Genomic DNA, 24,529 nt, shown 5'->3' on the forward strand with positions numbered 1-24,529 from the left:
TGTTCTCCGAAGCCAATACATTGAGGTTGATTGTAAAAGGTTATTTCAATGTCCTTACCACAAGACACAAAATTCACCCCAAAATACAGTCCACCAATTTCTGGTGTCGGCCATTACCACATGCTTGTGATCTCAGAGTCTATAGAGAGGGTATCTGTCCTTCCGACTGCCCGCAGCCAAAGATAAGGCCAGCGATGATTTGCCCACGCCATTCTGTCCCAAAAGCACTCTTATTTCTCAAAGCCCCACTGTGGCTGTGGTAAGCCGGCTGAGCGACTGCCGACTGACTGAAGGACTCATCCCGAGGGCAGCCGCTGTGTCACTAATAGGCAAACGTGGCAGGTTCATCCCAAGCCGGATCCAATCACAGTCCTCGGACACAGCCTCTTCCTCCGCAAGCTGGTGTTTTACAGGCAGGGGTGTGCTCCCTCTGCCGGAGAGGGGGATGCCGTGGTGAAGTATACAATACTGTACTACAATGGACAAAAAAAAGACATACAGTATGTGTGAGTGTACAAGGAAACAAGCACATGTATAGGATTATTCATGCAGCACTATTTAAAATAGCCATGAGAGGTCCAACCAATGACAACAGATCTTAACCTGTAACACTGTCTATTCTGGTAAATGTTATCACTGCAGAATGGGGGGGGGGGGGGGGTGGTTGGGGGGGGGGGGGTTGGGAGGGGTTGTTTGCTGCTGTGGAGCGCCTATGTATGTAAAGAGGAGGGGAGGTGATAAACAATGGAGGTGACTGAAGACAGATAAGTGGACAGTGTGGAGTAGAAAGATGCTGATGAAGACGCAGAGTGTGTCAAAAGGAAAACTCTACAAGAGAGGGAGGGAGGCCGGTTGTGGTTGATGAGTTGGGAGGGGTGCAGGTGGTGAGATTGAGGGAGACAACAAGACAGAAGGAGCAAGCTGAAAGGGATGGCAGAAGATAAGAGGATGCTAAAAGACAGCAGGTAGGATATGGACACATTGCAGGGAGAGAGGTAGAAAGACAAGACCAAATGAGAAGATGAAGAGGAGGGAGAGGAAAACAGGGTGCAGCTGTGTGAAATAAGGGCATAAGAGTGGTTAGGTGGCTGTATACTGTACAGTGTGGTCACCATGAGCGCAGGCGTGAATTCACAAACAAATAGGTCAGAAACATAAAAGTCCCTGATCTCCATTCCCTGGTTTACTTAAACAAAAAAAGAAAAAGCAAAGCTATAAAGGAGGATGTCAGCGGTATTTCCTCCAGGAACTTATAATGTGACTGAGGGAATATGTGAGATTTGTATGTGTGGTTAACTATGTGCATGCATGTGCATAACTGTGTGTCTGCAGTCGCAGCAGGTCAACCATAGACAACTCTCATCAATATTAATACAGCAATTAATCTAGCCTCTCTGACACCCCAAGGCGTCTGCAACCCAGTGTCTGCCCGGCCCTGGACAAGCTAAATACAGTCTTGGTGCTTAATTAAAGGGGATTGACACAATAACAGGAACATATTAGAGTATAATACCATCCAATTAAGCACCACCACAGAAAGTCTCACAGATTACAACGAGCTGGATCAATGCCTCACTAACCCAATGTCAATAAAACCTGAGGATTATGAGTTTAACAAAGTTCACTGTGAGGCTGTTGTATTGGAATGCATTCAGTTCAAACTTGCAGGTGTACATGATAAAATAGCAACATTCAGTATACTTTGTTATATAGTATGATGTTTTGTAAAGGCCTAGTGATGTAGTGTGATATATTATTTACTGGCATTTTGCAGTGTGATGTGAATAACTGTAATAGTGTATCCAGTAATGGTTGTGTGGTGTAGTGTTCAAATCAAATCATTATAATATAATATAATATAATATAATATAATATAATATAGCATAGTATAGTATAGTATAGTATAGTATAGTATAGATGGATATTAGTACAGTACAGTCTGGTATAGTCTATACTAGTATAATATGGTAGTCTGTAATAAAGTATATTACAATATAGTATAGCGTGATATAGGACAATATGGTATAGTACAGTATTACATATCTTGTGGCTGCTTGTGACATTATAACTGATGTATACTATCGTATAGTCTAGTCTAGTATAGGAAGTGTAGTGGTATAGTATATAGTATAGATGTATAGATTAGTACAGTACAGTTCAGTACAGTCTGGTATAGTCTCTATAGTATAATATGGTAGTCTGTAATAAAGTATATTACAATATAGTATAGCATAGCATGATATAGGACAATATGGTATTACATATCTTGTCACTGCTTGTAACATTATTACTAATGTATACTATCTTATATAGGAGGTGTAGTGGTGTGGTGTATAGTATAGTATAGTATAGTAGCTTATTGTCTATATGGGACAATATGGTAGTACAGTACATATCTGTTTCGTGCAGTTGAGGTGTGGCACTGTTATGTCCAGACACACACACACACACACACACACACACACACACACACACACACACACACACACACACACACACACACACACACACACACACACACAGACCATACGTCATTCACAAGGACTCACTTAGGTGGCTCAATTAGGTTAATTGAAGGAGCTAATAAATTAAGCATGGCCCTCATTGTGCGTGGCGCCCAGGGGAGCTTTTACACGCAAAGACGGGAAACTGACCGCGGGCTGAGCCAGTGTGTCAAGGGTTAATCTCGTTCTCTCGCCGGGCTGTCGAGAAACTGGGGCAAACAACAGCGCACAATACAAAATTAATACTACAGGCAATGTTTTCATTCTTCCGTCTGTGCAGCCCAGTTACGCTGGCTGCTGGTGTAGTTGCATCTAGTTTTCTACTTTTAACTGTTTCACCCTACTGCTTATTAGACTTCATCTGCGACTGTGGCTGAGATATATAGGCTACTGTATGAGGAACAGGAGAGAGAAGTGATGGATTGACCACCTTTAAGAACTGTATAAACACTGTATAGACATCACAGCAAAGCCCCCAACCATCTCACATTAGTGGAAATCCATATAGAAAAATACAGACAAATGATATGAAGTTTACTATAAAGTCGGTGAGTTGCACAGACACACTGGGAGTCCCTGTTATATTATTCAAAAATCCCGACCTCAGAGTAAAGATCAACTCAGTGAATTCCCTCACACACAAACAGACCTGGAGTAACCAAAGTGTGCAACAGAAAGAAAGAAAAACAGTTCAGAGCTCGTGCTACCCCCTATGATACACACTGTAGGGTTTGTGTGTGTGTGTGTGTGTGCGTGCGCGCGTGTGTGTGTGTGTGTGTGTGTGTGTGTGTGTGTGTGTGTGTGTGTGTGTGTGTGTGTGTGTGTGTGTGTGTGTGTGTGTGTGCAGCCTGAGTAGTAGTGTGTGCAGTAGTCCAGTCTATTGTGAGGAGCGCACGCGGTGGGTTCAAGAGGAGGAGGGGGTGCATGGAAAATATGCGTGTCCTTACCTGGTCAGCCATGGTTGTCAATAAGTCTTCTCTTTATGGAACAAGTGCTGTAGATGCAACCGTCTGTGCCGCCCGGTTCAAGTCATCTGTGCCCCGCTAACAGACCCGGCATCACATTCACAACGGCGGTAACAGACGGCGCACAAAAGAGACGCACCACATCTTTAACATGATGTTATTCTTCCTACTCCGGCGCGTAAAAAAAAAAATCACCCTCTGCTTTTGACTTGGAAGAAGAAGAGGCGCGGCGCATGGAAGATTGTACAAGGCTGGCTGGTGGTGGTGGTAGTAGTAGTAGTAGTAGGGCGGAGGTGGAGGAGGGAGGATGGAGAGGTTACACCTGCGTCTTCGTTTGGAATGAGAGGCGACTTCTTGCTGAAGGAGGAGGAGGAGGAGGCGGCGGCAGGAAAGCCATCAGCACAACAACACATCCCCTCCTGTCCTCTCGCTGTCCCAACGGCCAGCAGCGACTGAGCCTCCCTCCCCACCTCCACTTAATACCTGCATCTCTCTCTCTCTCTCTCTCTCTCTCTCTCTCTCTCTCTCTCTCTCTCTCTCTCTCTCTCTCTCTCTCGTAAAGTGTGTATTGGGCGGCGCGTCCTTGAGTGAGTGTAGAGTGATGGTGATGATGGGGTCCTCCCCCCTCATTTCTCTCCTGCAATATAAATAGAGTTAAATATAAATAAATATCAATATAAATAGAATAGAGTTCCTTCAGTGTTTGTCAAACAGCAGCTCGGGCTTTCCCGGTGTTTTTCAGTCAGGTCTGACGATTATGTAGGCTGTGTTTATGTGGCTGTGAGGTGAAGTGACCACCAGAGGGAGGTAGAGAGACGCCTCGTTAATATGGTGCTTCTAGGGAACGATTGGAGGATTGATCCTTGTACTACTGTGCTCCATGTTATAAACTCAGATACCACCATCAAATAAAAATGATCAAAAAACAGATTTTGATAAAGTTGATGGACATTTATGTTGTCTGTTGGATTTAAAGGGACACTCCACTGAGGTGTGTAGTAAGGATAAAGTCTGGAAATAGTGACTTCTGAGCTCTCTGAATTGTGAAAAATAATCCAGATAGAACAATTCTAGATCACTCCACAAGACGCAAATGGACTTTTTTTTTTTTTTAGAATTAAAAAACCTATAAATAAACTATACCACAGTTCACACAAGCTCAACATCACCAATGCTAAACTCTTAGCTTGCAGTATAATTTATTGTGGGTAAGTAGATCAGTTTTTTATGTTTGAAAAAAGCACATTGAAAAAACCCACATATGAGGGAAACAGAGGTGTTAAAGAGGAACTATATACATGTCATACCTTAACTATGCTACATTTTCACCATAATCAAACAGCTTTGGAGTAATTGTGATGAAAATTAAATTAATTAAATGACTTAAACACAGTAACTATCTCTTGGCTGAAAACCAACCCTCAAGATCAGAGCCTCCAACCCGGTGCCCAGCTCTCGTCACAGCGGCACCACGACACAAACACACCCCGTACACACCATAAGGCATTTATGATATACAGTATAAGTTATCCATGCACTGCTCCATGGAACAAATGCACATGGCCAGGAGGAGGGTTAGCATAACAGTGATAAAGCAACTAGACTTGCATAGTGCATTGTCCATACCACTGGATGGTTGGAGCTCGAGCCAATCTGACATAGTAAGGGTGGGGTACAACCTGGACAGGTCACTGTTTCACAGGTCTTATATACCGATAAACAACCTCACACAACCACATTTCACACCTGCAGGCAACTCGGAGTCATCTGTCCACCTATTGTGCATGTACAGTAGTGTACTGTAGGAAGAGAACCCTGAAAGAACCTACACAGACACAGGGAGGACATGCAAAGTCCACCCAGGCCTGGGAATCAGACCCAGAACCTTTGCTGAAAGGACAGTGTTAACCACCACACCACCTACTCGCTCATAAAGCACATTTAATGTAAACTTTATCTGCTTTTGCTGCATTTGGCCAGGTAGACAATTTTATGAAACATCACTTATCATCACTGCAGGTTAATAAATGCATCTCACTTCAGTCTTACAGTATGTAAGAAACAATCTGACCACATCTTTTGAGACATTTCTCTTTCTTTCTTTCCTTCTTACACCCCTCTTTCCCCACTGGTTTTTGTGTTGTATTATATTTTTTCTCTCCAGCATGTTTACATGACTGACTCCAGTCCTAAATATTGTTTGAGCAGCAGTGCTATAAAAGCTAAAAAGCTGTGTCAGTAGAAACTCTGTCAGAGTGTAATATTAATCTAAGGTGTATGTCTGGGTTTGGATCAGAAGGTGTGTTGGTCTAGATGACAGTACTTCTAAGCTATGCTTTAGGCAACACAATGTTAGGACTGCACACACACTTTAAGGGGTTTCAAACACACACAGAGAGAAACAGAGAGAGTGTACAAAAAAAAAAACATTGCATATTGCCAATTATTGTTTTCCTTCAAGGCACTGTGAATTTGCTTTGTTATGATGAAAAAACAGTGTCAGGTAATGCATTGGTGCAGCTCAATAACAAATGTGTGCTCTGGAAATTTTAATAGTATGAAAACAACATTTATTGTTCATGATCATCTTCATACTCAGTGTTACAGAGTCATTCTTGCTGTCTAAATGTGTTGATTGAGTGTAAAGGAATATTTGTGAATCACTGCTTCTCAGTAGTTTATCTATTTAAGCAATAATCCCTGTGGGATTTGAAGTGTTCAATGACTATGAATGACCTGACATCCTTGTAAAGCTGTTAAGTGGTAAGTGTTTGTTCTTGCCGTTACACTTGAGTCAATACCAACCTCCAAAATGCCAATCTATACAAGGGAGAAGTCCTTCCTATATAATAACTATCACCCTGAATCCCTCGGATATTAATCTTCTTGACACACAATCCAGCCCATTCAGCTCCCTGCTGTTCTTAGCTGTCTGATCTGACAGTATTTTCAATAGTACATCTGGCCTCCAGATATGTCAGGGCTTCAGTAAACACACTGTATGGAAATGGAAAGGATCCCCTCAATGGGCCTGCTGAGCACGACTTATATTTTAAGCTTTCGATAATCTGCAGACTTAATTAAGTCTCATCGGGACATCGGAGCTCACTAGTGCCTGGCTCTGTGTGAACAGATTACACTGCAGACAGATGACAGAGATAAGTGCTCTCATTAGCCACCAGGCCCCGTATCGACAAAGACCCGCCTGCTCCCTGCTAATAGAAACACTCTGGTCTGTCATTATAATGTGCAGTGGTGCAGTCTGGGACAAGTCAGGAGGTCAAGAGGTAACCAAGGTAGGCTCTAAGCCTGCCAATATCATGACACCAACAAGGTCAGAGATTGCTTTATGTATTTATCATCATCACATCTCTGCCAACCACAGCTCTAATGACATGACTGAAATTGAATTACCTTTCATCCATCCACAGCAGACAGCACTGACCTCTGCCTCTGGAAAATCATAATGTAAAACAATGCAGTAGCTACTTTTAAATAAGCTCTAACTATCAACACATTCAAATATAGCTACAACTTAAAAGTTGAAAAAAAGTACTACGCTGACAGCCGCTAGAGGAAATTTTGCAGTTTTTACTCTTTAATAACAACATTTACTAACTACCACGACTAACTGAATTATCATTTCATAATTGTCACTAGATCACCGCATATACGTTTCATTTACAGACAAAAGAGTAGTGAGTAGCTAGTCTAGAGTTTGTTTTTTTATGTAGGCCTAGCTAGCAACACAAAGAGCTAGCTTATTTCATACTGTTCTAACTTGGTCTTTATTCATCTTGCTGTCGTTTCTTAAATTATGCATTTCTACAGTTTAATATTTGCTTAGCCAGTTGGTGTGAAGGATTAAAGTACATTTTAAACTCATTTTACCCAAGTAAACGATGTATCTTGTTTTATCTTTGTTTATTTTGATGGTTTAGACAGCGTTACATATTTCTTTGTGAGTGTTTCACATTTACACATTGAGCTATCTTCCTCATAGCTGCAAAGAAAACATATTATGTAATATTTTGGGGGAAAGGAAGTGATTTAAACTTTCAAATACATTTGCATCTCTCAATATAGCCTGACAATAAAAAATCCAATTACCCATCCTCACCCAATTTGTCAAACAAAAACCCTGACCACTGAAAATACACGACATGCCCTTTACATTGTGATATTACACCACTCCACATCCAGATGGGCTCCACATGTTATGATAAAATTTTCCCAAGTGGTCATTTTGATGCGATTCTTTCCGCCAAATCCCTATTTAATAAGCACTTGTCCGCATTCAAACTCAGAACAAAACAAGTCAGCTTCTATTAATGCTTCTCATAAGTCAAGAAGGGCCTCTTTTCACAAGGTTACTGAGATGACATCAAATTTAGATAATGTTGCAGCCAGGAGATTTACTGGGAGCTTTACAGTGAGGCAGGCATGGTGCACTGTGTCCCTGTGTTTCTGCCCCATCATACAGCTTAGTAATGGAGTTACAAGGTTGTATTGCTTTTTGTAATCCACTAGATGCAAAACAATGACGTCCTTTGGAGGTTTCTCCAAAAAAAAAAAAAAAGGTTGTGCTCTTTTCGTAGGTGTAAGTCATACTTATCAGATGCTTTCCTATTGCAATACCATGATGGTTGTTAAAAAGCTTCATGGGGGATTTGTTTATATTTGGATGGGTTATGTCAGTCAATGGTGGCTCAGCATAAGGCTGAGTTCTTCAGTCCCTGTGAAAGGCTGTTAAGATTGCAGGTTGAGGTCCTATGTGGGAGCTCTAAAGACATCTTGTTAAATTCACTGACCTGGATTTGCAAATGATGATGTGGGCTTTGATATAAAGAGAAACTGCTGTGTTTGGCTGTAAAATCATTTCAGATTTGCAGTTATACCCTCCTCTGCAGGCTGTCCACTGACATGACTGTGAGTTGCTTAGTGACTCTGGCATCATGATGAGGAATATAAACCTTGTGTTTTTATGGCACATAATGCTGTTGATGATGCACTGTCATCTATCTGAGAGCGTCACACTCTGTTGCCTGGAGCCTTTTTATACCTTTACTGTAAAAGCAACGAGGATGTGGCTGTGACCAATAGGATGTGTATACAAAGCATGTTGTGACTCATGCAAAGTATATTTTATGTCAAATACGTCTGGGTAGAAATAGCACAGCTGACTTTACTGAGTTCAGTCTGTGTGTTGACAGTTTTGATGAGTAAATGGGTGTGCAGGGGGCTGAGGGTGTGGCAGGTGTGGGGGAGGTGCAGGGGCGATACGCCACCGCTGAACAGGCTTCTTTCCCAGATGCTTATGAAAATAGAAGGCAGCAGATCTCGGAGCTGACGTACTGCTGGACGTGACAGCAGGAAGTACAATGGCGGATTCCAGCATGGTGCCAAGCACACCAGTAAGATGGCCGACAATGACGCCACCTCCCACAACAGGGAAACGCTGGTCTCCTCATTTGGCTCATGTAAAAGAGACAAAGATGAAGACCACTCGTGTCTGTTAACAGGAGATGCTACAGAGCTAACAAAAGGAGACATTACATTGACAAATTCAAGCGCGTAGTAAGGTAACAAGCTGAGTGCAAACACCACTGTTGAGCCAATCAGCAGAGCTGTAGCTTTCTTGTTGCGGCGGTCTGCAGCCAGGGTGCCGCGGCAGCGGTGGAGGTGAGAGATGATGAGGCCGCAGTTGATGGCGATGCAGAGGAGGGGGGCCACGTAGTAGAAGAGGAAGGCAGGGACCAGGAAGAACAGCCACTCGTCCCGGCCCACTGACCACGTACAACCACCGTCAAAGTTAATGTAGGTAACCTTGGGTAACGCCATGGTAACTGAGACTAGCCAAATGGCTACCACAGTACATAACCTGTAAGGAGGGGAGGACAGAGAATAGGTTTATTTATTATGAAGGAGGATGACATGTGGTTGTACAACACAGAGACCTTGGTCTGATAAAGATGGTGGTTTGATTTAATGGGATTAGCTAACAGTGCTAATATTGATCTCTAATTTCTATACTGTAGTTGATGTGTGCAGGGCCGTTGCTAGGAATTCTGGGCCCCCTGAAAGAATACCAAAGTAGGCCCCTGACTTTTCCACTTTTTTTCTTAGACTACATATGGTTTACCATTTTTTATTTAGCCTACTTTGTTTTGATGCTAATGCAGCATTACTATGAGTAATAGTCAGGGTTTTATGCAGAATAATTCAGTCATACAAAGATTAGACTACTGGGGTTTTGTGTGGGCCCTATACTGGGTGCTGGGCCCCTAGAATTATCATCACCTATCTCCCCTATAACAATGGCCCTGAATGTGTGGTGTGCATGTAGTGGCTGCAGAATATCTTGGTTGGTTTGTTAGCAGACACACAGTGGTTACATCCCATGATCTAGAGGTTAGGTTTCCCATCTATTTTTAATGGGGCATGCGCATCCCTAAATATACGGCAAGAAAAATATATAGAGAAAAGACCTGTTGCTGTTATATTGAAATCAAAGCAGCAATAATACGTAAACCTGACACCCCTCCACTATAGCTGTCTATGTCTTGACTAATTTGACTATGACAGCTATGAAAAAATCCACCACTAAACTCTTATATTGTGTGAACACATACTGTACACACTTGCTTCTCTGCAGCAGCTCAGCAACAGCAGTCCCCTACACTCACGCAAGGCAGAGAAAATACTCATGGCTTTTGTTTGCATAATCTTATAATAACTATCATAAACTCATATTTCCTGCCTTGATGGCCTTCAGGTTGTAGTCAAGTCATTTACATCATTCACAAATATAGGAGACTATGAATCAACAGTTTAATATTTGTGTTATCGTGTCCACCACTCAACAAGATGTGACAGTCACATTTTTAATCTTCTTTACAAACACCCCTGGTAAGTGAACACTATGTGGCAGGCAGCATCATAAGGAACTTTTTTCTCTCTAAATAATTCATAAGATTCCACACTCAGAAAAATGATGTAGCTGTTGTGCCTTAAAAACCTGCTTACATGTAAGTCATGACACATCAGTTTGATAAGGAGTACACAACAAGATTTGCATTCGTTTGACTCTGCAGGCGGTATGCTCCATTCTGTTCAAGAGCTAGTAGCTAAGTTGTTGTTTTTTGTCTTGGTCTTGGGTTCATAGCATGCAGCAGGTTCATCTGTGGGGTTTTTTTTTTCACTGACAGCAGCTGTCTGCTGTGGCTGCAAATAAAATGAGAGTGAACCAGACACTAGAAGCCAGAAGTTGCAGGCCAAAAACAAAACAACATGCACAAAGACACTACACTCTGAAACTGCACAGTAAAATAAAAACAATCTGGGCTGGGGCTTCTCTACATGTTTCTTATTCACTACAAATTTCTTGAAAAGACCAAAACAATTGCTGTTCTGCCTCTCAATATGTTGTGGATTACCTAAAGTAGTCTGCGGCATTCTGAGGACATTTACCAACAGATTGTTGTATCAATACTTGACCATGGTGACATCTTTTGCATGCATGCAAATCTCTTCTCTCTGAAAATGCTGGATTCGGTGTAGGCTATCATGCAGCTTTAAGATTTGTAATAGATTTAGGTTTTCTTACTCATCATCACTGTAGTCTTTATGAGAGTGTTGGCTGGCCTTCACTGCACAATCATAGATGGGAACACTGGTATTGTTTTCTTTATAAGGGCCATCCTGTGTGACTTACCTCCTTATTTATGTTCTCTCTTGGCTCCTAAAGTCAACACCGAAAGCTGTAGTCTCAGGCACGATAGATTGTTAATATACGCTATTTCTCGTACGCGGACTGTCTTTGGGGAAAGTGCCTTCAAAACATTCGCACCCTCGTCCTGGTATAAATTACAGAGTCGTTTTAAATTGGATTATCTCCCAAGTATGGAAGATTTTAAAGCTAGGATCAAGGACTATTTGACTACTGCATGCACATGTCCTCTTACCGAACGCAGCCAGCTGGTGATTATATACTGTAATGATGTGATTTGCCAACTGTTTTAAACTGTTTTTATGTTTGTTTTGTTGTTGTTTTTCAAGTGTGTACTTTATGTGGACCTACTGTGCTGCTCTCTTGGCCAGGATCCCCTTGCAAAAGAGATTCTGAATCTCAATGGGATTATTCCTGGTTAAAGGGATAGTTCACCCAAAATTGAAATTTCACTCATTATCTACTCACCCTCTTGTCGTCTAAGGGCTGGGAGAAGTTTCAGAGTTATCCGTGGCTTCTCTGAGTTACAGGGGGTCTCGGCGTAGCTGTGCATGTCCATATAACGGTTGCAAATGGATACCACTTTTCTTCGTAACAAAACGACACACCAAAAAACATCCAAATACCTCCATACTGCTCGTATGTAATGTCCGTCTTGTATTGAAGCCCCGAAATGCTGAATTGTCTCAAAAAAATTAAATAAGTCTATTTTTCAAGCTTGTTGGTAGCGGAAGCTCCTCTTCCCGGTTCGTCAAATTTGGACGAACCAGGATCTGTCCTCTTCCTAGTTCGTCGAAATTTGATGAACCGGGAAGAGGAGCTTCGAGAAGCTTCCGCTACAAAACAAGCTTGAAATATAGACTTATTTAATTTTTTTCGGGACAATTTCGCATTTCGGGGCTTCAATACAAGACAGACATTACATACTAGCAACATGGAGGTATTTGGATGTTTTTTTGGTGTGGCTTTTTGTTACGAAGACAGTTGGTATCCATTTGCAACCGTTATATTGACATGCACTGCTATACCGAGACCCCCTGTAACTCAGAGAAGCCACGGATAACTCTGAAACTTCTCCCAGCCCTTAGTCGACATGAGGGCGAGTAGATAATGAGTGAAATTTCAATTTTGGGTGAACTATCCCTTTAAATAAAGGTTAAATTAAAAAAAAAAAAATTAAAAAATCTTGAATGTGACTTATTTACTGCTGTGCAGGGTAAATACAGATTCCATGTGCTAGTGCGTGTTTTCTCCTCTCAAACTTTCACAAACCCACCTCTCCTTGACAAGTAATACTCACACTTGTGTCATGCTAGCGGGCAGCCTCATCCGAGGTGCGACAATTCGATACCTCAGAACTGACAACGCTGCCAGGCTGAAGATTTCCACTCCCACTGTCACTGAGGTCATGAAGCCCAGAAGGACACAAGTCCCACCTCCGAGCTGCCAGTCCTGGAAAGTAGCGCTCAGCAGCACACAAGGCAGGGTGAAGAGGGCTCCCAGGTCGGCCAGGCTGAGGTTGAGGAGCAGGACGGAGCTGGGCTTGGAGCGACTGCGAGGGTTCCTCACGAGTACCACCCACAGCAGGAGGTGGCCTCCCACCCCCACCACAAGAGACACCAGGCTGACCATGGGAAGCACCACAGTGAAGGAGATGGTGCACACTAAAAACAGTTGGGTTAAAAATAACCCAATTTGGGTTGTTTTATAACTCACCCGCTGGGTCACTATTGCACCAACCCAGCAGTAGTTAATTTGACCCAGCATGATGGGTTGGTCCATTTTAACCCAACAGATGAGTTAATATATTCTACCCGAATGCTGGGTCAATTTAACTACAATTCTGGGTTGTTTTAACTACATATATTTGTTATATACTCCACTCAAATGCTGGGTCAAATTAACTACAATTCTGGGTTGTTTTAACTACATATATTTGTTATATACTCCACTCAAATGCTGGGTCAAATTAACTACAATTCTGGGTTGTTTTAACTACATATATTTGTTATATACTCCACTCAAATGCTGGGTCAATTTAACTACAATTCTGGGTTGTTTTAACTACATATATTTGTTATATACTCCACTCAAATGCTGGGTCAAATTAACTACAATTCTGGGTTTTTTTTAACTACATATATTTGTTATATACTCCACCCAAATGCTGGGTCAAATTAACTACAATTCTGGGTTGTTTTAACTACATATATTTGTTATATACTCCACCCAAATGCTGGGTCAAATTAACTACAATTCAGGGTTCATTCAACTACACATTTGTTGTCTATTAAACTGTTCAACTACAAACCTATATTGTGTATATGGGGCTGCAACTAATGATTATTTTCACTATTGATCAATCTGCTATTAATCTGCTAATCGATTAGTTGTTTGGTCAATTAAATGTCAAAAAATATTGAAAAATCACAAGATGACATCCTCAAATTTCTTGTTTTGTCCACAAGCCAAAGAGACACTCAGTTTATTGTCATAATGGATTCAGAAACCAGAAATATTCACAAGAAGCTACAGTTTAAAAAACTACTCAAATTCATATTCATACAAGTCACTCAATGCAAAAAAGTTGATAACCAAACAGACTGATTGCATCCGTCTGTCCTTTCGGAGTGGGGGGGGTTTCGGAATGGAGGGTTTTCCCAAATAGCCTTTTCGGAGTAGCGGGGTCTTAAAAAAAATAGGAAACTCCACCATTACGATGAATAGAAGTCTATTTTCGGAACGGCTGGGTTTCGGAAAGTCGGGGTGTAACCAGCCTGCATCCAGCGATGACAACGAAGGCCTGGGATGCTTGCTGTCTGTCGTCTCCCAGTGTCAGGACATACGGGTACGGTCTGGATGCCTTGGCCTCATGTAGGTACTCGACCATGTTTCTTCCAGGCTAAAAAAGAAGATCAAGTAAGATGGAGCTGTATTACTTGTGCAGTTTAAAAAAATAAGTAAACTATTGAACTGAATATTTTTTGCCTTTCATTTTGTATCACAGGCTTACTGATCACTAGATAGCAATGACTGGGAATGAAGTTGGGTTGATGTAAAAAAGGAAAAAAAAGCTTTGATGTAGTTAAAGGGATAGTTCTTTTTTGCACACTTTTCATGCCAAAATCAATGCAGACAAGCAAAAGAATGTAAGCCAACATGAAGATAACAAGCTTGTTTATGAGTAGTATCACAAAATGTAGAGAAACTAATCCTCCCTCATATGGGGCCAGGACTCGATTAAAAAAAAAAATCTAATTAATTAGAGGCTTTGTAATTAATTAATCACATTTTTAATCGGCTCGCATATAAATATTTGACCTGAGAACGGTGAGAAGCAATTTTTTTCACATGGAATTTAGTATACCATTGAATAATGACTGAAGGTGGTACGACCAACAGACTGGATGCAGATTATCGATATCATTAATCGTTAGTTGATGGACTTTATCGATCGATTAACTGATAAGCAGCGATTTTCCTGAGAATCTAAATTTAAAGGGGAAATTTAAGATGAACATTCCTCATACACTATTATTTGTTAGTATATTTTTAGAGCACAGCGCAATGAAAAATGTTGAAGTAACACGTTATTTGGTAAATGGTCTTTCCTTGCCACTACACTATGATGATTACTGTATTTAACTACTTAAATCACAGTAGCATAAAATGATTTGTTGAACTCAGCCTGATGAAAACATTAATAAAACTAAGTAACCAATCACACAGCAGCTCCATGTTGTCCCTGTGTGATGTCCAGGGACAGGTCAGGACAATCTGAAGACAGAGAGCTCTGGGGTTGAAGTTTATATGAAATACACCATGAGACAGTGACAGGTCTATAGCTACGTCTTGACCACATGTCAGCTGTTCAGCTGCAGCAGAGGAAACTCCGCTGTTCTCCGCGGCACCGCGACGAGCGTTTTTTATTTTTTATTTTATTAAGCTCCGGTAGCGACCGGCTAAAATACGGGAGGATAGTGTAAACCAGTGTGGATCCGGTGTTTTTATCAAAGCTTGGTCGCCTGCTGACCGGGTCTGTTTGAGCTGCGTTCAGGCTGCATTAAAACTCCTCAGGCAGTGATGACTCATTACTCACTGGTCGTCTGTGTTTTAGCGATGGTACAGCCTGAGGCCAGTATACAACCAGGTAACAGTGTTGTATTCTCTTTTCACCTCATCTCTCCCTTGCAGTGATCAGTGTCAGCGGCTTTTTAACTCGTTAAATAATTGTGCTCCAGTATACCAGTACGCCTAAAACTCATCCAGTGAGAAACGTTCCACGGTGCAAAAATAAGTGCGATTAAAATGCGTTTTTTTTAACGTGTTCATTTTTGTGTAATTAATTAATCTTAATTAACGTGTTAAAGTCCCGGCCCTAATTTATATATATGACGAACTGCATACATGTCAACTGAACAAACTTTACATCACTATAACAATCACTTACTTCACAAGATTATTGGTGGCTGTGTAGTGGAGTTGTACTCTCTCTCATTGCGTTGTATATTTTTACCAAAGCAGAAGACCATCACGGTTGGCAATCTTGTCTTTCATTTCAGACATCTAGGAGAAGGATAAATAAAACAGTCAGTCCCAGTTTCCTCTCTCTCACACACACACACACACACACACACGTCAGGGAGACAGTGTGTCCGACTGCTCGATTAGTTTGAAAATGAACATAAAATAAAATATAAAGCTTACCTGGCAGAGGGATTAATACGACAGTCAGTCCCGGTTTCCTCTCACACACGCACATAACGTTACACATCTGTAAAATGAAAAGAATGTAAGTTATTTAAGCAATATCACACGAGAGGGAGTGCTGTTGTACTGTATATCAGCACGGCTGTGATTCGGTCGTAGGATAATCATCTGGGCCGTTAAGTATACCCCCGCAGCCCCCGCGAGGCGGGGGGGGGCCCGCATGCCGTGGGGGCCCCGCCCCCGCCCGTTAAGCCGGGTTTCCACCGAATCAACGGCCTTTTTTTTTTTTTTTTTTTTTTACACCGCAACATGGTTCACGTCATGATAACTTCTGTATTTTGGCCATTCAAGCTTCCACAGCCCATAGTTCTCCTCTTTGTTTGATATTTCAAGAGACTTTTGGTTAAGTCCTAACCATGGATAGCTCCTTGGCAGTATTGTTCTGCTGTGTTGTCGCCGCCGTCACCCCCCCCCCACCCCCCCCCCCCCCCCCCCCCCCCCCCCCCCGTCATCGCGGCCACCGCCGCCTATCTGCTATGTAATCAATATAAACACAGTTGAAGCTAAGTAGCTGAGCTACGTGGCTTACAACAGCTAACGCTAATATCAAAACACATCGCCGTCAAAACGTAGTTGCCCCCGCGGCGATTTTTTTCCAGCGTGTTTAGTAGAGATTTGTCTCCAATTAGACGGACCAGGTCAGGTCCAGGTTTCTAACTGTAGTAGCAGCAGAGAGATGGGGCAGCTCCTGTATGGGGAGCCTGGCTCTGACTAGCTCCTGTCCAGCTGAACAGCGGAGTGATTATGCCTGTAAAAAGTCGCAGTGCTGTTATACAGCTGCGGCAACGGCAACTCAGGCACGGACACTCACAGCACGGCGTCGGTCATCGGTAAAAACAACACTGTGCATCCCTAACGTTACCTACAGCTATTTAACAGACAGTCATGTTCAGGAAAACACTCACGATTACAAAACTACTGAGGTGCTGCCTGGTCAGAGACGAGGGAAGAGGACGGACATGTCTAAAGTCTGGAACAACTGCATAACGTAACTGTAACGTTACGTGCATGGTTGAGTATGTACCGGTAACTTAAAACAATATATCTTAACGTTAATTAATCTCAGCTTTCCATTAGTATGTGACCTCGTCTTCAGCCACTGTCGTAGTAAACATTTCACAACTCATTCGCTGTAGTTCTACAGCTGTTCCTGTGGGCATATTTAGCTTTATCAACATTCAAAACAACGTGTCTAGCACGTTATATTGCTCGAAATTAACACTTCGCTCCGGGACATAATGTAGCTACACCTCACATGTGTGTGCTTGTCTTTTACCTCAAGGAGATTACAGTAGTGTCTGTACTTCCACTTTGAAACGCCAACTTTCCCTCCGACCTCGGCAGCTTCCCTCTGCTACTCTGTGTGCGTGAGGCTAAACTGCGTGCGTGTGTGGTTTGTGTACAAACTGAACACTGCCTCTGATTGGCTTAGCATGAAACCTTACTCTGCCTCAACCAATCATCATCACTTATGCGGTTGTCTCGTCCCTCCCTCCTCCCCCTCCCCTCACCAAAGGAGAGAGAAGAGAGAGAGAGAGAAAAAAAACAGTTTAGCAGCTTCTGTGGCTGAGATGAGCCAAGTCGGAGGACAACGGCTTCACTGAGTAGTTTGTAACGCGCCTCATTTCATTGTCGGTAACGGCGTTGTAACGATGGAAATAGTAATTAGTTAGATTCCTTGTTACTGAAAAAAATAACGCCGTTTATTTTAACGGCTGCATTAGAAGAACAGGACAGCTGCAGCCATGAACCGTGACCGCTCTGTCACGCCTCGTTATCGCGCGTGAGACTTTGTTCTCGCGAGACCTCGTTTCGCGCCGTTCGTTGTAACCGTTAGTAGGCTAACGTTAGGCTAAGCCTTTAGCAGGCCTTAATAACCCAGTAACAGAAAACCAGCTAACTCAAAATAAACATGACCACTCTTTCATGTACGTTTTCATCTAAATTCATTAATTAATTCAGTAAATGGCCGAGACCGAACAGAAAAGCTGTATCTGCGTGTGCTATAGTAACGGCTAAATGGCTAACTAATGTTACATTGTTAGCCAAACCAACCAACTAAGTTAGCCCTGACTGTACAGATACGCGGTTACTTCAACAATTAACGCAACACAGGCAATGTGAATTAGATATAATGTCCACAAACCTTTTATTATTGCCTCGCCAGAAGTATTCAGTCAGACGTTCGCTGGGTGCACAGAGCCTGGTGTGTGTGAAGGAGCAAACTTCTGTCGAAGTGAATGTCATGAGTTCGAAGCACAAATAACCCAGCTGCTGAGTCAACCGATATGAGTTCGAAGCACAATTAACCCAGCTGCTGGGTCAACCAATGTATGTTGGGTTGATGGATTTTTGACTCAGCACATGAGTTGCACAAAAATAACCCAAATCCCCAATAAATAACCCATAATGGGTAGAACATTTCATAACTCAGCGGTTGAGTAGAATAAACTAGAAAATTTCCTCTCGGGAAATTTTGAATGGGCCACGGGAGCTACTGCGGGTTGTGCCATCTCTGTCAACATGGGAATCAAACCCACGATCTTAAGGTCAAGACAGAGCTGATCAGACAGACACATGATCATCTTTCTATAAGCACTGATATGGAGGAGCTGTAACCACATTAGGTTACCTGTGTGTGTGTGTGTGTGTGTGTGTGTGTGTGTGTTTGTGTGACACCAACAAGGTTTAACTTTAAAACCAGATTAAATCATGGTTTAAGTTTAAATTCTGTTGCACGTTAACTGTGTTTTAATCACATGAAGGTGTGTGTGTGTTTGTGTTTGTGTGTGTGTGTGACTGTAATCACATGAAGCTGGCTCTAGAGTCTGTGTGTGTGTGTGTGTGTGACTGACTTGTCACATATTTAGTTAGTAGCTGCATCCTGTGTCAGTCTGATTTAGCTGTGTCTGTGTTTATAAACATTTAAACGAGCGCCAGGTGGATTGTTTATGAAGTTAACGAGCCCTGGCCTGAGGATCAAAGAGGTTACCACGGCGATAGGGGCCCCCGCAGGCTGAGACAGACAGAAACGTGGAGAAAAACAGCCATTTTCTGCCTCTAAACCGGCCTCACAATTAGGCTTAGCATGACAAAACGGTAACTCCTATCAGAACAAAACACAGATCAACGTTTGCTCTAACGACTTACTGAAAATTTCGGTACGATTTGGTGTTTCTACAGTAAATATTTTGGCGACGCTGGCAGTTTTAAAACATCAGGCCGTTCTGCTCCTCTCAGAAAATATTTGTATTGGACTCAATGAGGAGCAGGGACAGACGTGGCCGCACTCAGATGGTGATTCTGTCAGTTCTGTAAGTCTCTCTGATATTTTGAGAACATGACATGAGAGATAACAAGTTTGTCTTACAAATTCTGAAAAAATTATGTCTGTAGAGTGTAAATTGTGGCCGTGGTGGCAATTTATCCAGAAAAAATACAGAATGTTTTCTTCACTCTCTCCCACTCTAACCGATGATGTCACGCACTCTGACACGAACATTCCATGCAATACACACCCATTATAAACTCATAATTTCTCAAAAAAATGATCATGGTCATTGATCATGGATTGATCAAAAACTATATGACCTATCAAAACGTGGAGTAATACGACAATACACAAGACTTGTGTCTACTGTTTAAAGTTTAAATGGAGTCTCTAGGTGAAAGTATGCCTGAGCAGTAGACTTTTGTTAAACTCCAATGATTGGTCTTTTTCGGTCTTTTTTTTTCGCCCGTCCCATTGACTTACATGCAAAATTTTTGCGCAGTTTTTCGCGACTACGTCGCGAAAAATTCGTAAACTGTTGAGAAAAGTAATAGCACAGCGATCCCGATCAAGACGCACGTTTTGATATATAATATGTCCTGCAACTCTTCGAGTTGCAGGACTAGTAGCACATCGAAATCTGGCCGGAAGTGGAAAAATAACTAGAAAAAGCATTTCCAAGAATGGAAATGGTGTGACTGCTGACAGCAACTGAACGCTGTTGCAGAATTAGCAAATAGTGCAAGCAGTGATCACCATACAAATGTTTGACCAAGGTCGGAATCGAACCCACAACCTCATGGTTATTAGACTTCCACTCTGCCTCTAGGCCACAGTGCACACAGTTGCAGAGACTGTTGTCTGTTGATGATCTGCACACTGTCAACATCAAGAAAGCTTGAGAGTCAAGCTTGAATGACTTAGAATGAAAATTTCTGTGAATTTCAGGCTGAGAGCAGCAGTTTCAACATGAAGCAAGTTATCAGAAGTCAACAGAGGACGACTGGGAAAATAATTCACTATAATTGTTGTTGAGGCAAGATTTGAACCAGCAACCTTCAGGTCTCCAGACCAGCAAGCTAACCACTAGGCTACAGACAGAGACAGTATGTGAGGGGTAAAGAAAACCTTTGATAAGAGGATCACTGGCTTCTGCTTAAAAAAAAAAGTAAGGAATCGAACCCATGACCTCATGATCAATAAACCTTTACTCTGCCACTTCGCCACAGAGAGCACAGATATAAGCATGTTGCCATTGTAATGTGATGATGTGCTGCAAACGGTGGCAGAAGCAATTAATGCGTCTCTTAACAAACACCTGTAACCAACTGGACTACAGACAGAGTTGTGGAGAACTCTCAGCATTGGGCTGAATGAGAGCAGAGAGCTCCCTGGCTGCATTTAAAAAAATATTTTAAATTATTATCTAAGTCTCTTTGCATTTTTGACCAGAATTTTAGCCAGAAGACAAGTGTGGCTACAAAACTGGAGAAAATAATTTGTCTAGAGTTTAATTTGCAGAAAAAGTTAAATATTTTAAAAAGTATAAATAGTTAAAAAGAGAAAAGTAATGCCGATAAAGTTCAAAAAAAGCTGCACGTTTTGATATATGAATTGTTGAAATAGCACAACACCTAACACACTAACCATATGGCCACAGAGAACCTGAGTGAGTTACAATGAGCTTTATACTATGAGGAATCAAAGACTGTCCAATGACAGCTGAATAATTGGAATCAAAAGTCAAGCAATGATGTGAAATGACTGAGGCAGGAATCGAACCCATGACCATATGATCACTAAACCTTTACTCTGCCACTCGGCTACAGAGAGCACACTGCTTTCAAGACTGTTGTCATTCATTGTAATGTGATGATGTGCTGCAAACTGGTACGAGTAATCAAGGAGATAACAAACACCTGTAACCAATTGAAGGCGGGGGAGGAGAGCAGAATTCAACATAACATAACAAGAGTTCTTCCCTTGGATTCGAACCAGTGACCTTAGGGTTGGCAAGCAGCCACCCTAACCCCTACACTACAGTGGAGTTGTGAAGAAGAGAGGTTGAGACTTTGATGAATGTGAGATTTTTTGTGAAAAAGTTAAATATTTTAAAAAGTATAAATAGTTAAAAAGAGAAAAGTAATGCCGATAAAGTTCAAAAAAAGCTGCACGTTTTGATATATGAATTGTTGAAATAGCACAAAGTATGAAGGACTAGAAGAAGACCGTAAAAAGGCGGAAGAAAATGGCCAAACAGAAGAACAATAGATTCAGCAGTCACACTAACTAGAAAAAGCATTTCCAAGAATGGAAATGGTGTGACTGCTGATAGCAACTGAACGCTGTTGCAGAATTAGCAAATAGTGCAAGCAGTGATCACCATACAAATGTTTGCCCAAGGTCGGAATCGAACCCACAACCTCATCGTCATTAGACTTCCACTCTGCCTCTAGGCCACGGTGCACACACAGTTAACATCAAGAAAGCTTGAGAGTCAAGCTTGAATGACTTAGAATGAAAATTTCTGTGAATTTCAGGCTGAGAGCAGCAGTTTCAACATGAGGCAAGTTATCAGAAGTCAACAGAGGACGACTGGGAAAATAATTCACTATAATTGTTGTTGAGGCAAGATTTGAACCAGCAACCTTCAGGTCTCCAGACCAGCAAGCTAACCACTAGGCTACAGACAGAGACAGTATGTGAGGGGTAAAGAAAACCTTTGATAAGAGGATCACTGGCTTCTGCTTTAAAAAAAAAGTAAGGAATCGTGGCAGAAAAAGTTAAATATTTTAAAAAGTATAAATAGTTAAAAAGAGAAAAGTAATGCCGATAAAGTTAAAAAAAAGCTGCACGTTTTGATATATGAATTGTTGAAATAGCACAACACCTAACACACTAACCATATGGCCACAGAGAACCTGAGTTACAATGAGCTTTATACTATGAGGAATCAAAGACTGTCCAATGACAGCTGAATAATTGGAATCAAAAGTCAAGCAATGATGTGAAATGACTGAGGCAGGAATCGAACCCATGACCATATGATCACTAAACCTTTACTCTGCCACTCGGCTACAGAGAGCACACTGCTTTCAAGACTGTTGTCATTCATTGTAATGTGATGATGTGCTGCAAACTGGTATGAGTAATCAAGGAGCTAACAAACACCTGTAACCAATTGAAGGCGGTGGAGGAGAGCAGAATTCAACATAACATAACAAGAGTTCTTCCCTTGGATTCGAACCAGTGACCTTGGGGTTGGGAAGCAGCCACCCACCCCCCTACACTACAGTGGAGTTGTAGTGAAGAGAGGTTGAGACTTTGATGAATGTGAGATTTTTCAATGATTCTTAAAATAAAGAGAAATTAGTATAAATTAGCCACACCAAGCAAGAAGAGGACTTTTTTGTGACCTGTGACTATTTTTTGGTGAATTAAAATGAATTAAAAAGCACTTAACAGCAAGTTACAAAGTTGAGCTCCTTCTCCTGCTGCTGTGAAAAAAATACATTGAGCTGAATGAGAGCAGAGAGCTCCCTGGCTGCATTTAAAAAATATTTAAAATTATTATCTAAGTCTCTTTGCATTTTTGACCAGAATTTTAGCCAGAAGACAAGTGTGGCTACAAAACTGGAGAAAATAATTTGTCTAGAGTTTAATTTGTGGCCGTGCTGACAGTTTAGCCAGAAAAACTCTAGAATGTTTTTTTTGCTCTATCCACTCTGACACCACTCTGGCTATGCTCGTTAGACGCAACACACCACACATTATAAAGCTGAAAAAAATCAGAAAAAGTTAAATATTTTAAAAAGTATAAAGAGTTAAAAAGAGAAAAGTAATGCCGATAAAGTCCAGAAAAAGCTGCACGTTTTGATATATGAATTGTTGAAATAGCACAAAGTATGATGGACTAGAAGAAGACCGTAAAAAGGCGGAAGAAAATGGCCAAACAGAAGAACAATAGTGTGACTGCTTCAGCAGTCACACAAATAACTAGAAAATTTCCTCTCGGGAAATTTTGAATGGGCCACGGGAGCTACTGCGGGTTGTGCCATCTCTGTCAACATGGGAATCAAACCCACGATCTTAAGGTCAAGACAGAGCTGATCAGACAGTCACATGATCATCTTTCTATAAGCACTGATATGGAGGAGCTGTAACCACATTAGGTTACCTGTGTGTGTGTGTGTGTGTGTGTGTGTGTGTGTGTGTGTGTGTGTGTGTGTGTGTGTGTGTGTGTGTGTGTGTGTGACTGTAATCACATGAAGCTGGCTCTAGAGTCTGTGTGTGTGTGTGTGACTGACTTGTCACATAGTTAGTTAGTAGCTGCATTCCTGTGTCAGTCTGATTTAGCTGTGTCTGTGTTTATAAACATTTAAACGAGCGCCAGGTGGATTGTTTATGAAGTTAACGAGCCCTGGCCTGAGGATCAAAGAGGTTACCACGGCGATAGGGTCCCCCGCAGGCTGAGACAGACAGAAACGTGGAGAAAAACAGCCATTTTCTGCCTCTAAACCGGCCTCACAATTAGGCTTAGCATGACAAAACGGTAACTCCTATCAGAACAAAACACAGATCAACGTTGCTCTAAGGACTTACTGAAAATTTCGGTACGATTTGGTGTTTCTACAGTAAATATTTTGGCGACGCTGGCAGTTTTAAAACATCAGGCCGTATTCTGCTCCTCTCAGAAAATATTTGTATTGGACTCAATGAGGAGCAGGGACAGACGTGGCCGCACTCAGAGGCTGATTCGTAAGTTCTGTAAGTCTCTCTGATATTTTGAGCACATGACATGAGAGATAACAAGTTTGTCTTACAAATTCTGAAAAAATTATGTCATGTAGAGTGTAAATTGTGGCCGTGGTGGCAATTTATCCAGAAAAAATACAGAATGTTTCTTCACTCTCTCCCACTCTAACCGATGATGTCACGCACTCTGACACGAACATTCCATGCAATACACACCCATTATAAACTCATAATTTCTCCAAAAATGATCATGGTCATTGATCAGGGATTGATCAAAAACTATATGACCTATCAAAACGTGGAGTAATACGACAATACACAAGACTTGTGTCTACGTTTAAAGTTTAAATGGAGTCTCGAGGTGAAAGTATGCCTGAGCAGTAGACTTTTGTTAAACTCCAATGATTGGTCTTTTTCGGTCTTTTTTTTTTCGCCCGTCCCATTGACTTACATGCAAAATTTTTGCGCAGTTTTTCGCGACTACGTCGCGAAAAATTCGTAAACTGTTGAGAAAAGTAATAGCACAGCGATCCCG

The 24,529-nt window shown here is 41.7% G+C and overlaps 1 pseudogene; it reads right to left on the reverse strand.

Moving 5' to 3' along the window:
* Positions 1 to 8,663: 8,663 nt before the first annotated feature.
* On the reverse strand, positions 8,664 to 14,088 carry LOC146959993 (putative neuropeptide Y receptor type 6; annotated as a pseudogene).
* Between the last annotated feature and the right edge of the window lie 10,441 nt (positions 14,089 to 24,529).

The sequence above is a fragment of the Trachurus japonicus genome, unplaced genomic scaffold (genome assembly GCF_045865225.1).
Source record: "Trachurus japonicus isolate A0001 unplaced genomic scaffold, Traja_1.0 AP030807.1".
In the NCBI taxonomy this organism is placed as follows: domain Eukaryota; kingdom Metazoa; phylum Chordata; class Actinopteri; order Carangiformes; family Carangidae; genus Trachurus; species Trachurus japonicus.